The sequence below is a fragment of the Cottoperca gobio genome, chromosome 9, assembly GCF_900634415.1.
Source record: "Cottoperca gobio chromosome 9, fCotGob3.1, whole genome shotgun sequence".
In the NCBI taxonomy this organism is placed as follows: domain Eukaryota; kingdom Metazoa; phylum Chordata; class Actinopteri; order Perciformes; family Bovichtidae; genus Cottoperca; species Cottoperca gobio.
In genome coordinates, this window is record NC_041363.1 from 15,239,947 (window position 1) to 15,254,222 (window position 14,276).

Here is a 14,276-nt window from a genome sequence, read left to right on the forward strand (position 1 = left end):
AATAACCAGTACATTGCTGTTAAGTAATCACAATGACAAACATATTCTATGCATGTGAGTCACGTTTTCTTCTTGTGTTCCTTCTTTCTTTCCTGCGTTCATCTTTGTATCTCATGCACATTTTTCACAAGTTGAAAATCTTGTGAGCAGTGGAAAGTATTTTATTTCCTTTCCTTTCCTCTGAGGTCAGCCCTGGCATGAGAAGTTGAGTCCACATTTGTATGTGAGCAAGGAAGAAAGAATATCCTACTACTAGCGCTCCCTGGTGGGGCCACCAGGGAGCGCTAGTAGTAGCTGTGTGATTCAGTGTTTGGTTAGTGAAAGCTCTGCCTTTCTAACTGCCTTGATTGTTTGTCTAGCAAGTGAAAGGCTTTCATGACAATAGAGATATGACATGTGAGAAATCATCTTTAAACACAGTTATGAATTGGTCACAGCAGGAGTACCGATCCAAAGTTTTCTTTAGCGTTCTACTGTGGGTAAATCAGGTGCACAGCTGGACCTGAAAATCAATCTGTCTCTTAATAACATCGGCAAGCAAGAAAAATATAATGGCTTCTGTATTTTTAAAAAAGAAGACAATCTCAGTTATTCATGCTCGCTTCACATTGATTGAAGTTGTGTTTGTCCACTGAAAATTACCACCTGCTTCATGATGACAGTATGTAAGGCATGACAAGATAATGTTCCTCACTGATGATCTTTTGTTCTAGTCCCCTAGGTAACTACAAGTCTTTGGTAAAAGTATGTCGTCGTCCCCCAGCAGCACTTCCATCAAATGCTATTTTGTCTCAACAATCATTTTCATAGACATGTGGATTTAGAATAGGACCATGATTGGTGCAATTTAGGTGCATGAGAGAGAGAGAGAGAGAGAGAGAGAGAGAGAGAGAGAGAGAGAGAGAGAGAGAGAGAGAGAGAGAGAGAGAGAGAGAGAGAGAGAGAGAGAGAGAGAGAGAGAGAGAGAGAGAGAGAGAGAGAGAGAGAGAGAGAGAGAGAGAGAGAGAGAGAGAGAGATATTTTCTGTAAACAGGATGTCTATCTCGTAGGTCCTCATTTCAGTTATTTACCCTCATTGTATGTTTGTGTGTATTGTGTGCACGCTCATGCTTACACAGACTGTCCAAAAATGAAGGTGGATCACATTTTTTTTTAAATGGCATATATGTACATCATGGGAACCTGTTTTTCTAGGCCCCTATGTTATTACTTTGTGATCCCGATGGAGGTAAAGACCACTGGTACTGTCAGAGTGGATGAATATGTAGAGAGTTACAGTCTGAATGAATGAAGAATTAAGTATGTGAATGCAGTCTAAAGACAAATATACTGGCAATATATAGCAATGAAGTAACTGTGGGTTTGCAGCTAGGATGTGTTGGAGCCTCTGCTGCAACTTGCTTAGATAAGATATTTTCAAAGTCTGTTTATTTAGACTGCAGACTGTGGACCATTAGCACACAGACCTACATAATGGAGGCTGGGGTTTGGTGGGGAAAGTTCCCGGGCCATGTTTTGGAAGGGTGAATGAATGAGTACCAGACCTCCAACTGCCTCTTGTCTTCCCAAATCAAAAGGGGCCTCTAGGATATGATGTCACAAGGAAGAAACCCCTTTTTACAGAATCAAAACAAAGTTTGCAACAACATGCAGACAGTGAAAGCATATCATGCATGTGTATAGAGACACCAGGATGCTGCTGGTGTATTGAAAATACATGTGAGGCTCCCTTTCTGTGTTTTACAACCGATTGAAGCTTAGTAATGCCAAGTATTAGAGGTATGTGCTGGTGTGTGTGTGCAACAGAATGCCAAATGACTGCAGTTCAGTTTAAAGTGTTCTTTATACAGCCTGAGGAAATAGTATCAGCAGTATTGCACAGATTGTTTACTTATGTAATATGAAGAATCCTTTGGCAGAGGTATTTCCTATATAGTCCCGGAGGTTTGCCCTGCTCAATGAAGCTTATGTTTTCTTGCTCTTGGACATCGGCCTTATTCAAGTTGGTTTACATACAGCTTTTCGGCGTCAAACATTTATATATTAAATCAAATCTAAATATGCTTTCTGTTGAGTACATATTATTCCAAACACTGTTTCTGTGCATCTTCATAAATAATAGGTGTGGTGGACATGCTAAAGCAACACCTGCACAATATAAATCTATAATTCTGCAATAACCACTACCGTTGCCTTGCTTATAATATTACGTTTTAGTTGACGATATATCTGTGTTTTCTGAGGCTTTAGTTTGTGGTGGTGTAGAATTGTGTATTGATCAAGCACCATGCTTTGTTAGTGCAGGAATATTGCAGAAGTAGATACAACAATGAAGATGAGTTGCTTTGTCAATAATTGTTTGACTTGAAAGAATAAACTTGGCTCTCAATCCTCCTCACAGGAGTAAATACAGTTATCACAGCAACCGACTGTCTCACTGTCTTTCTCAGACTTCTGCTTTTTACATCACCTCCTTTTTTCGCTATTTCTCTTCTTCACCTTTGTCTCATCTCACTCTTTTCACTCTCTCCTCCTTTCATTAGAGTTAAGTCCCTGATTTGTATTCTACGATAACAGCCAAGATTAAAGTAGGCATTGAAAAAAAAACATCATTTGCATGATGCATTCACTGATTAGGCTAAGCGTCGCTCTTAATTGTGTTGTTTTGCACATGGTGGGGCTCTCATCCTGATACTCTGTGGATTTTACTCATCCCATGCAATCTCACCAATTCACTTCAATTTCCTCCCCACTTCACTGTGTCCGTCCCGCGTACCTCCTGCTGCCATATATATTTAGGGTTAGGGACTTGTAATACTGGTTCAGAAGTGTTCATTATTTTTGAATCCCTTTGAGTCTAACAGCAGCTCTGTAAGACGATATGTAACCAGGGGCACAGTGATCCAGCCTTATATTTGCTGTTGTTATTGCTAGTTGTGTGTGTGTGTGTGTGTGTGTGTGTGTGTGTGTGTGTGTGTGTGTGTGTGTGTGTGTGTGTGTGTGTGTGTGTGTGTGTGTCGCCTGTAGCCATCTCTTTTATCCTAATCCAATAGGCAGCAGGGTGCTGACATAGTTGTGAATGGCCACACTTGTGATGTGAAACTGCACTAAATGCATTACAGGTGACTTAAAGAGGATGACACAAAGGGCACTCTTTCATTATGTGGAAAATAAAAACAGACAGCCAAACACAAATAGATCCTACATCTCTATTGAAAGACATGGTGTATACCGAAAACCAATTATGTGAATATGGCTGTTATTTAGAGTGCCTGAAGCGACAATGCTCGGCGCAGTCTGAAAACCAATATTACTATTCGTAAATCCCAACAACAATGAATTGATCTTACAAACATAGTTTGCCTGTAACAAAAGCCTTAAATACATTATTCATATCATCCATAGACCTCCATTGCGATGAGCTACATGGTTACACTGGTTGACATGTCATGTTCCTTTATTACATTGAATTTGGGGACTGTAGAGTGTAGTTTCTGTTTTGTTTTTTATTCATCCTGCATACACTGTCCCCCTGCTGTAAACACTCACTGGCGCACTTTATTCACCTGCTGAAAATAGTCCCAAAAAAATACACTGTTTACTTCAATTTGACTAATGTTTGCTTGAAGCTCTAGTGCCCAGCTGGTATAAAGAACATCAACAGCCTTTATCCTTTAATATGGGTTATTGGATTTGGATGAAAATGACAGCAGACTGACAAGTCAGAGTTGTTGACAGAAGCATTTGGTCTGTGTCCGTTAAAACGAAACCAATGAATGTGTCAAAAAAAAGATGAGGTGCAAGTCATTTCCTAACTGCTCTTTGCAAGACTGAGATTGTGATTTGATTATTTGAATAATTAGTCGTCTTGTGCCCTATTGACAACACATACTAATGAAAGATAAGAGAGGACATTATTTAAAAGCATTTTGATAGCTGCTGTAGCAACTAACACCAAAGAGAGGGCGCAGCTGAGGAGGATAGCTTGTGTGTGTGGGAGGGGGGGGGGGGGGGGACCCAATTCCAGCCCTCCACTGCAGTCACAGTGGCATCAGTCTGTGGGGCAGATGCATTGTTCTGTTGTCACATTCAATACAGCATAAGTCCATATGATCACTCAGAGCAGACAATTACAGGAATTAGTATTCCATAACAAAGGAACTAATTCAATGGACGCCCCCCACTCTCCTCCAATCAGGGCTCTCTGTCCCACCTCTGACCAATACATGGACATGTTCAGGGGTCATTTAGTACATACAAATGGTTGTCCAGTGGGGTTCTTTCTGTTTGGTAATTAATGTCACAAAGTGCTCCAAGCCTAGTCAAAGGCCAGCTAATGAAAAAAAGTGTAAACCTTATTAAAAATATATTTCAGTTATCAGTTATAGTATTTCCCTCTGTGACACAAGTTATATTTTACAGTATGTGTGTTGCATTAGAGCAGCCTTGGTTGTCTCATTGAATGTTTTTATGCGCACTGCACCCCTAGGACTCTGAGCCATAAGTTGTGGACCTTGTACAGAAGGAGACAGGGATATAAATATACAAGGATAGCTGCGCTCAATACAGACATGCCAATTCCATTTCTTTCCCCGGACATCACAAATTATGTCAACAGTGCATCCGTGCTGTGGTCGAGAGAAAAATATAGCCCCTCCAGGCCTCATCAGCCTCTCTGTCAGTATGTCTTTCAGTATTTCTTTGTTTCTATTTATAGCTGATCATGTTCAATACTATAGGTTCCTGTTCTACTATATGAAGTGGATGTATTGGGGTCTACAAGCTACTAACGTAGTTTGTTTATTAGTTTAGAGAACAACGGTTAACTCAACTTTATTGGCTGCAACATGTAACAGTGTCACATGTATAGTGATCAGAGATAAAGCAGGACGCTATCATGCAGAATTAAACCCTGATGCTTTGGCTGTTTTGCTGCAATTGATGTTGTTTACACTGATGGGTCTTTGCCTTGGGATGATCATCGATTGGAAGTCAAATCTTGAAAAGAAAAACTATCACAAGGTCCACTTGGGCAAACACATATTAGCAACAGCAGCATCAACAGCTGGGTGGATGGGTGTGTTTTTCTCTCACTTGTCAGGGCTGGCCATACTAATTGATGGTCTAGGGTGTAAATCTATGGACAGCTGAATTCTGGGAGATCCTCTTATGGCGTCACTTCTTCAGGGAAACATCCACGTGAGCCCACCCAGGCTACAGTTTACAGACCGATGCAGCCATTCATACCAAGCTGCTTCAGCATCAGCACGGGAAGTAATATTTTGGTCACTTTATTTGGTAAAGTTACACCCATATAAGCCTCTCTAAAATCGTGCATTTTTCCCTTTGACAATATTTCATATTTTTTTTATAGTATTAATGCCAATAATAATAATAATTACTCTGGTGATTCTTTTTAAAGCCATCTGCTGTTCCATCTGCAGTCTCTAATTGGGGTGATGTTGAGCACAGTCAGTAGCCACAATTACACACGGAAGATCCGCTGGTTAAACTTTGTGCAGCAAGCACCAGCCTGTTGCAAGCATAACCTCAGAAAGCCCCGTGCTCATGTGCACATAAAACGGGTCGGTTATTCATTATTCTACAACGTTTCTAATGTAAATCAATAGGAAAGTTAGAGACTGACACGTTAAAAGTTCACATAGTTCCATAAAAAGTTATGGATCAATGAAAACTTGCACCATTAGGACGATCCGTTCAGCCCAATCCTCCCCGGTGTCTCTAGCCAAAGCACCGGGTAACCAGGGCAACAGCTGAGAGCGTCATCCCCTTAAACGCCTGACGCCCTGCAGTTTTATTTACAATAACAGGACGTGCAGCTGTATGTTGACTGATGTTCCCAGAAATTAAACAATGTTATTTAAAAGAATCCTTATTTAGTTGTGTAGGCTATTACACGACTTATATTCCAATATGACGATTATAGGCAACACATACTGTACGTGCCCTGTAGCTTGTTGCAGCTTTAAATACCTGCATCTATATCGATCGTATGGACTACTGTTTATCCTGCTGTTATATTGTTTCCACGCAAGTTGTTTGTTATTTACATTAATACGCAGGCGCAAAGCTTCATGTGCAAGGCATGCCCCCCCCCCCCCTCTCTCCGAAAATAGCCTTGGTCTGCGCGCACATGGTTCTTCGCAATGTATGTCATTTGCATATAAAAACAGAAACTTTGTGGCCAATCGTGGTTTACCTACTTTGACACATTCGTGTAAAGTATGCAGGTTAAAATGACACATTTAGGTTTTTCGGGAAATAGCCTGCAGCAGCCTGGAGACAGAAGTTTGGCTGCAGTTTAAGCTGCCCCCTACTGAAGAAAAAAATATTAGACTATTGATAGAACATTTATTTGGCCCCAAATGCAGTAAACTTTTGGATCTGTGAAAACGTATAATCGTATGTGTATAAAAAGCACTTTTATATCAAACATGTCCAAAGTTAATAGGATCTGATAATATAAGATAGTAGTCCTGCAGTAAAGTCTAAGTAGAGACACCTATTGATAGTTTTCTGCGTTTTTGTCGTAAAAAAATTAATTAAAAGTCACTGCATGCCTATACCAAAACATCCATACCAAACTGGTTTAACATTTAAATATGTTCTACGACATTGTTTTACATTATGCATATTTGGTTTTCCCAAATACGAAAAGGCTAATAAAATGTTTATTTTCTTATTAATTTTACCTTTGGCTCTTAACCGCATAAAGCGCGCAGCAGGCAGCTCCTCACTGGAGGGTTTTATTTTGGAAGTTTGGCCCGGCAGTCTTTCTCTCTGGCTGTCCTCTCTGTGGTCATAATGGAGCAGATTGGATTGTTGGCGGATGAGGGCGCTTCACCGCCATTTGAAACACACACACACACACTGGCTCAGTCTGAGCAACGTAGCGCGTGTGGCCGTGAAAGTAGACCAGATGATGAACTGAGCGGCAGATAAGACATATTTTCAAATCGAAAGCGACACAGACCCGATTATTCAATGATTGGGTGATGTGAAAATCCTGATCGGAGATATCTTACTGAACCGAGCAGGCAGAAGTGAAGAAGCAGGACTTTTCGTGCCTGTTGGTGCTCACGCTGGCCATCAGATGACCAAGTTCTGAAAAGTCGATCTGGGCTGTCTTTGCAGTTTTTCAGCTCGAGACTTCGAAATAAGTAAGTGCGTTTGTATTTGTTGTATTCTTGTGTATTTTATTTTGCGTTTATCCATATCTCCCAAACTCTATTTGTCAGGCAGTTTATACGCACGACTCGGGAAACTTTCCTGAAATTGCATTCCTTTTTTTTTTTTACATTTCAGGCTGCCCATTGCTAAATCTTTAAAAAAAAATCATGGACATTTTGTATTTTGAGCCTACTGCTTGGTGTAATGCACACTGTTAATTAAAATGACAGAAACGTGAGATTGTCTAAAATTCCGCTGCAACTTCTCATGAAGTGACAGCCATGGTTGGTCTTGACGGGTGTAAACAGCATAGGCTACTAATGCATATAAAAGCCTGAGGGAGAAATAGAAACCTCTGATTGATTGACATAGCAATGACAAGAAATGCTGGGTCATGGAAAAATTGATCATGCCTTTAAATGATGAAGTGTACAGCTGAACCCTGAGATATTCTGTAGCCTAGTGTTGCCTCATTGTTGACATAGCCTGATGTATTGATCTATGCACAGAGCGTTGAAATCAGTTTGGCACGTAATCGCTTCAGTGACTATAATATGCCTATTTTACTGGAGATGCATGTCAAGATCATTGCAACTATGAGGATTTTCTGTAGAGATGGTCAGTTTTTGAAAACTATTTTGATCTTTTAATTTTCGAATAATGACCAAAACCTAAAGTGAATGAATTTACATTAATATAAAACAAAGAAAACCAGGTTTATTTTTGTATTTCTTTTATTTTGAAGGAACTGGCACTAGACTATGGTTTTGATTCTTATTGATTTAAATGACACAAACAATTTAAAAAATACGCTAAAAAGGTTTATTGATTTATTGACACACGCATGACTAAATTCAGTGAAAATGATTGCCATCCAGCATTGGCTGTAACAATATTTTGACAGGTTAGCTTTTCTTTGTCTATCTATGTGTTGCATTTTTTTCTCTGCATCATCATTTTTCAATGTTTAAAGGTTCTCATGTCAGCTCCTTCTCTCAGTATGTTTGCTCTTCCTGGACGATTGGCTGACTGTTGAACTGACCACAGGAAAACACCTTTGCTCCTCTGCTGTTTTAATTAGGAAACACACCACACAGTGAGCAAATGCAATGTGCAAACTTTACATTTGCGTACACACTCTGCACATTTTGTGGCTATCTGCATTTTGAGTGATTCCGATTTTGTTTTAAATGTGGGTTTGTTTTGCCTGGCAGTGGTGGAGTTAATTCCTTTTCAAAATGTTTTTATTGCACTAAATCATATCTGTAGAAAATGTTGCATCTTTATTACGTCCACAGGATGAAGTTAGTTTAGAGGCCAATTTATATAATCGACAACCTCTAACACTGACCATTTTGCATATCAGAAACCTTTTTTCTTAAGAGCGCACAGTTTGATAATATTCACCTAAATATGGCTGAGCCATATTTAATGGATTTATTGTTGCTTAGTAAGTATTAATGCCGTGAAATCATGATGAAGGACAAGCATAATAGCAGCTGTTATAGTATCAGCCAGGTAGCTGAGATACAAGATATTTTAATAGATGAGGTGAGGAGTTTTAAGAGACGTTAGTTCCATCAGTTTTTGTCTCAGTGTGCGCTACACTCCCACATGCAACATTAAGTACTGCTGTTCTGTTCTTTATCCTTTGACAGCTCAACAGCACTCTGGAAACCATTAGATTTTACACACATCCATGTGTTTTCAGTAAAGTGCATGGTTGTTAGGATGTGTGTGTGTGTGTGTGTGTGTGTGTGTGTGTGTGTGTGTGTGTGTGTGTGTGTGTGTGTGTCTGACAGAGAGAAAAAGAGCAGGTTGTAGTGTCAAATTAGAGAGGTACATGCTGCACATGTATACTAAGTCCTCCTAAAAAACAACAAGGGGGTTGATAGCAACTTTTTCAAATAATTTTACATGGAATTGAAATCCGAATTCCGAATTACACAACTGCAAGCACTGAACAATTAATTAAAACTAACATCCAGACTAGTTCGTGACTAGTTCGTGACTCGTGAATTAATTCTCTCTGAAATGACCAACCATAGCAACCAGTTATTTTAATGAAGTCAAGCAGCAGCAACAGATGAAAAAGTTAGATTTGGGGGCAAAAATGTTACTTGACAGCTATTAGTTTTAATATCTTAGACAAACTGATGCATGCCCATGCGTGCACACACACAGCGTGGAATGCTGCAAAGCAGACATTTTCCAAATGTATACATTTTCAGGTCTGTGCAGCACACACTATCTCTGTTTCTGCTGGACTCAGTCTCTTGCTTGCACTCTTTACCTTTCTTGTCCTCGCGCCGATACACACACTTGATTTCATACATACACACGTGTAGACAAATACCCACTCTTTCTTTCTCAACACACACACACGCACACACGCACACGCACACACACACACACTGTTGCAGCGGGGTTTGCAGATGTGTGTCCTGATCTGTTTCCAGCACAGGCTCTCTTCATGCCAGTGTGCTGACTCTGAGTTTTCCACTCTCTCTTATGAAATAAGAGTAGGAGACATTAGAGCCATTGAGTAGCCAGATCTGCATGCCTGAGAGTGCAAAAAGACACACATGCACACAGGTTAAAAATGCATCCTCCTCTGTTGGCGTGTATACCCTCTCGACAAACACTCTTAGTCTAACCACATGGTACTAGTAATTAATTTATGTAAATATAACCAACATTTGAAGGCCTATTAGAAGAAGCTGGATGAGCTGCCTGTTGCCTGTGTGGACTCTTCCTCAACAGTGTCTGGTCTAACATGCAGGCTCATGTTCAAGTCTGTGGTATGTTTACTTTAAGTTTGTTTATTTTAAAGAAAGAGGTTAGTGGTGATGAAGTGGAAAGTCGAGGGAAGACAATCTATTTGCATTATTCTTGTGAAGTTATTGAGAGACCTAACAGTGGACCTTGGACAACTTTGTGCAAGTGTACTCACCAAGATCATTATTTTTTTAAATGATGATACATTTGAAGTATATTCATTTCTGCCACAATTATGGTGAAACAATGTATAGTGGTTGTCATACAGCCCTGAAATATAACCTTACCTTGTAGAGACGGAGTGATAAAAGATGCTCCATGAGATTCATTTAGGTGCCAGGTGCTTGGAAGTCTATGAATATACATTAATTGAAAGGCCTGTTGTGATGTTACTTTTACATTACATTACATTATTACATAACATTACATTTAGCTGACGCTTTTTGTCCAAAGCGACTTGCAGTAAGTGAAAACAATCATGAGGATATGATACCGAACAGCAAGACTCTTGCAAGTGCATTAGCTTCAAATAGGTGAAATAATTTTAAGTGCAGTTCAAATAAGCCAAACCAATGTAAGTGCAACATACAGAAATAATAGAATACAAAATTCAACCATTAGCTTCAAATAAGCAAACCAATTTAAGTGCTACATACAGAAAGGATAGCAAACAGGCAGGTTTTATTTGAGAAGTATATGGGTCCCGAGCCGATTGGCCGCTGGGGTGTATGGTTTGACCATGGCCTGGATGTAGGAATGGCCTGATCCATTCACAGCACGGTAGGCCAGCACCAGAGACTTGAAGCACATTCGGGCAGCTACTGGTAATCAGTGATGGGAGCCGAGGAGCGGTGTAGTGTGGGAGAACTTGGGTAGTTTAAAGACCAGTCGGGCTGCTGCATTCTGGATGAGCTGTAGAGGTCGAATGGCACATGCAGGTAGTCCAGCCAGGAGGGAATTGCAGTAGTCAAGGCGTGAGATGACAAGAGCCTGGACAAGAACCTGCGTTGCCTTCTGGGTCAGTAGGGGACGTATCCTCCTGATGTTGTAAAGAGTGTCTTGCGATGCTGGCATTGAAGGACAGTTGGTCGTCCAGCGTCACACCCAGATTCCTTGCAGTCCGAGTCGGGGAAACAACTGAGGTGCCGATGTTGATTGTAAGGTCTTGGATGAGAGAGTCCTTCCCTGGAAGGAAAAGCAGTTTGGTCTTGTCGAGGTTGAGTTTCAAGTGGTGTGTGTCCATCCACTGAAAGATGTCAGCCAGACAAGCAGAATTGCGTCCCACCACCTGGGTTTCAGACCTGGGAAAGACGGAGTCAGTTGAGTGTCATCTGCGTAGCTGTGGTAATGTTGCTCTGAAAAAGTTAATAATTACATAACTATTCAAATGTTGGTCTACTTCATCTCGTTATATTGTTAAGTTAAATGACATATACCCTGTTATTTTTTTACTATGTCTAATTTTGTAGCTATTGGTGTTGTTATTTTATTACACAAATGAGCTTTTAAGTAATTTCAAATTGAATTCCGCAATAATTGAATCTTTTTTAAACCAATCAGGAAAATCTAAATGATCAGAGAGACCAGATGAGGTGTGTCCAGCAGACGTCTTTCTCAGAGCATCAGCATCTTTTATGAATTATTATTATTTTAAAGCGCCAAAGGATGACTCCTAACCTTTTCAAGACCCTCAGCCTTTTTTATGAGGCCATTTTTAGGTGCTTTCACAAATTGACAAGTAAAATCAGAGAAAGGAGCATTGCTGGACAACAAGTGTTCTTGGTAAGATTTTGTGTATGTCTATCATATTTTGCACATTTCACCCAAAGTACTTGTTCCTCTCTGCAGTTTTTCAGCTATTAAAGATGCCTTATGTTGTGAAACTTATGCTTTATTCATATGGCTTTGCTCCATGATCGTAGTCTGCCTTTAGATGCCTTTGGCTAAATTGCTGTCTGTCTTCCCTTGAGAAATTAGGCCGTGAACATATTTGTTATATAGGCTTGGCAAGTAATTCAGTGACTGGTTCCAAGGTAATTAACAAGGTTAAACTAAATTGATTCATATCTTTCTTTTATTATTTTTTATCCCTAAATGAACCCGGTGTGGCTCTTGGAGCTTGGATTATCTAACTAACAATTTCTGTTGGACCTCATAGATCAAGTGCTGCATTTACAACCCCAGCAGCACTCCAGAGCCCTCAACTAACTGAACTAATTAGAAATATAGTGTAAGATAGTTGAATAAAAAGGGTATCTCAGTATAAGCAGCCATATAGGGAAAGGTGAATCCGGTATCCAGTTGAAAACATTCTATTACATTTTCTACACATGTCACCTAAAACCTTTTTATATTCACAGAATTTACTCATAAATGACCTATCAGCCCACTAACTTATGTCTTTAGTATGCAATCTCTTTGCAATTAGCCCACATTTTATATTGACGTTAAATATATTTAGTTTATGCCTCATTTCCACTACATGGTTTGGCATCTTCAACGCGCCACAGTGTGCATTGCTCTATCCGGCTTTTCCTGGTTGCCTACATCAGCATCCAAACAGAGGAATGTCTGCACTTCGCCATGGCGCAGTTTTGTGGGCTGCTATTTATTAAATTCTGGGTCAAGTAAATAAAAACAATTGCGCAAGCTATTGATGATAGCTTCGCTATTTAAAAATGGTGGGCAGGATATCGCGCTAGAGACAATTCCCACTCAGTGGTCTGGAGTGTTTTAATTCCACATTTCAGTATCGACTTAGCTGGCTTGGAACCTCGAACTGAGGTTTGCCAATGGTAAACCAAAACAGAATGGTTCCAAGTGAGTTCCAGTTAAAATAAAACGTATTAGTTTTAAGGCCAACAACAAAGCAAAGACTCATCATCAGCATGCGTAATCAATCAAAAATGCAGCAAAACAAAAACACTTATACAAATAAAGATCATTAAAAAATGGTGCTTACATTATCATGTAGGCCTCGTCCAGTGTATTCTGTGTCATTTAATGCTGTATTCAATTTGGTCGCTTTTTGTTTACATATGCAGCAGCAGTTACATTAAGAGAATTTGAATCCTAAATCTTTGACATAGGTTTTCTTTGGTTGCTAAAGCTTTAAATCAGCCAATGGTTGGATGATATGACCCTCATAGTTCTGAACTGAGGACCATACATTTCACAACGTTTCTCTTGCGATTCTGTACTTTCCTCTCGGAAAGCCCAAAAATACACAGTGTACATAGGAGCCTTTGCTAGAGGCCCATTGCAATGTCTTTGTTAGAATCTTCCATGAGTGTCTGACTCCTGCTGAGGAGCTTTGTCCATGTTGTTTTTACCTACAGTGACACGTTACCTCTCACCTCTGCCTGTTCTCTCAGTCTGTCTTGCACTTTATTTCCTCTGACTGAGGACTGAAGCACTTGACTCCACTCAGTCAGCCGCCACGGCTGTCTGATATTACTGGAATGTTAACAGAGACAAAGAAAGACTAAAAGAAAGAGAAACAGTGAAGGCTGATGTTAATTATCCTAACCCTATGCCCCAGGCAAGCACGCCTTCTACCTTTTTTTAAAGAGAGTATGTGCGTCTGGTTCACACAAGTGTCTCTCACAGATTGAGGTTGACCACTTAACGAGGGTTGTGAGTGCAGAGAGGGTCCAGCACAGCATGGGATCATAATCCCATTTAGGGGCGACCTCATTTTTCTGTGTGAATTTATGTTTGTGCACGGATGTATGTATTTGTATAATTGTGTTAATGAAAGTATGATGTCATTGTTTCGATGCCTACTTCCCACCTGAAGGTAAACATCCACACACTCCAGATGATCATTTATATTTGGCTTTTCAAGTTTTTCAGCACATTAAGTCAAAAGCTATGGTGGTATATTTGGGACTGAATACAAGTTATTCATCACAGCTCTAATTATGTAATTTCATTTTAGAGCAATTATTTAACATTATCATGAATAATGATCTCTAAAAATACTGGACTAGTACAATACTGTCTCTTTTTTTAATAAATGCATCCAGCTACTGAAACATTTATCGTAAGGAATACAAAAAACATAGACCGACTGTATGTTATTTAATCTGATACTAAAAAAATTCCTTTTATTTCTGGACACATGTTAATCTGCAATGTCTCCAAACAGGATGTTGAAAGCTGGGATACTCAGCTATACAATCTACCCAAGTTCTCCCACACTACACCGCTTCACTGGCTACCAGTGGCGGCCCAAATCTGCTTCAAGACTCTGGTGCTGGCCTACCGTGCTGTGAATGGATCAGCCCCTTCCTACATCCAGGCCA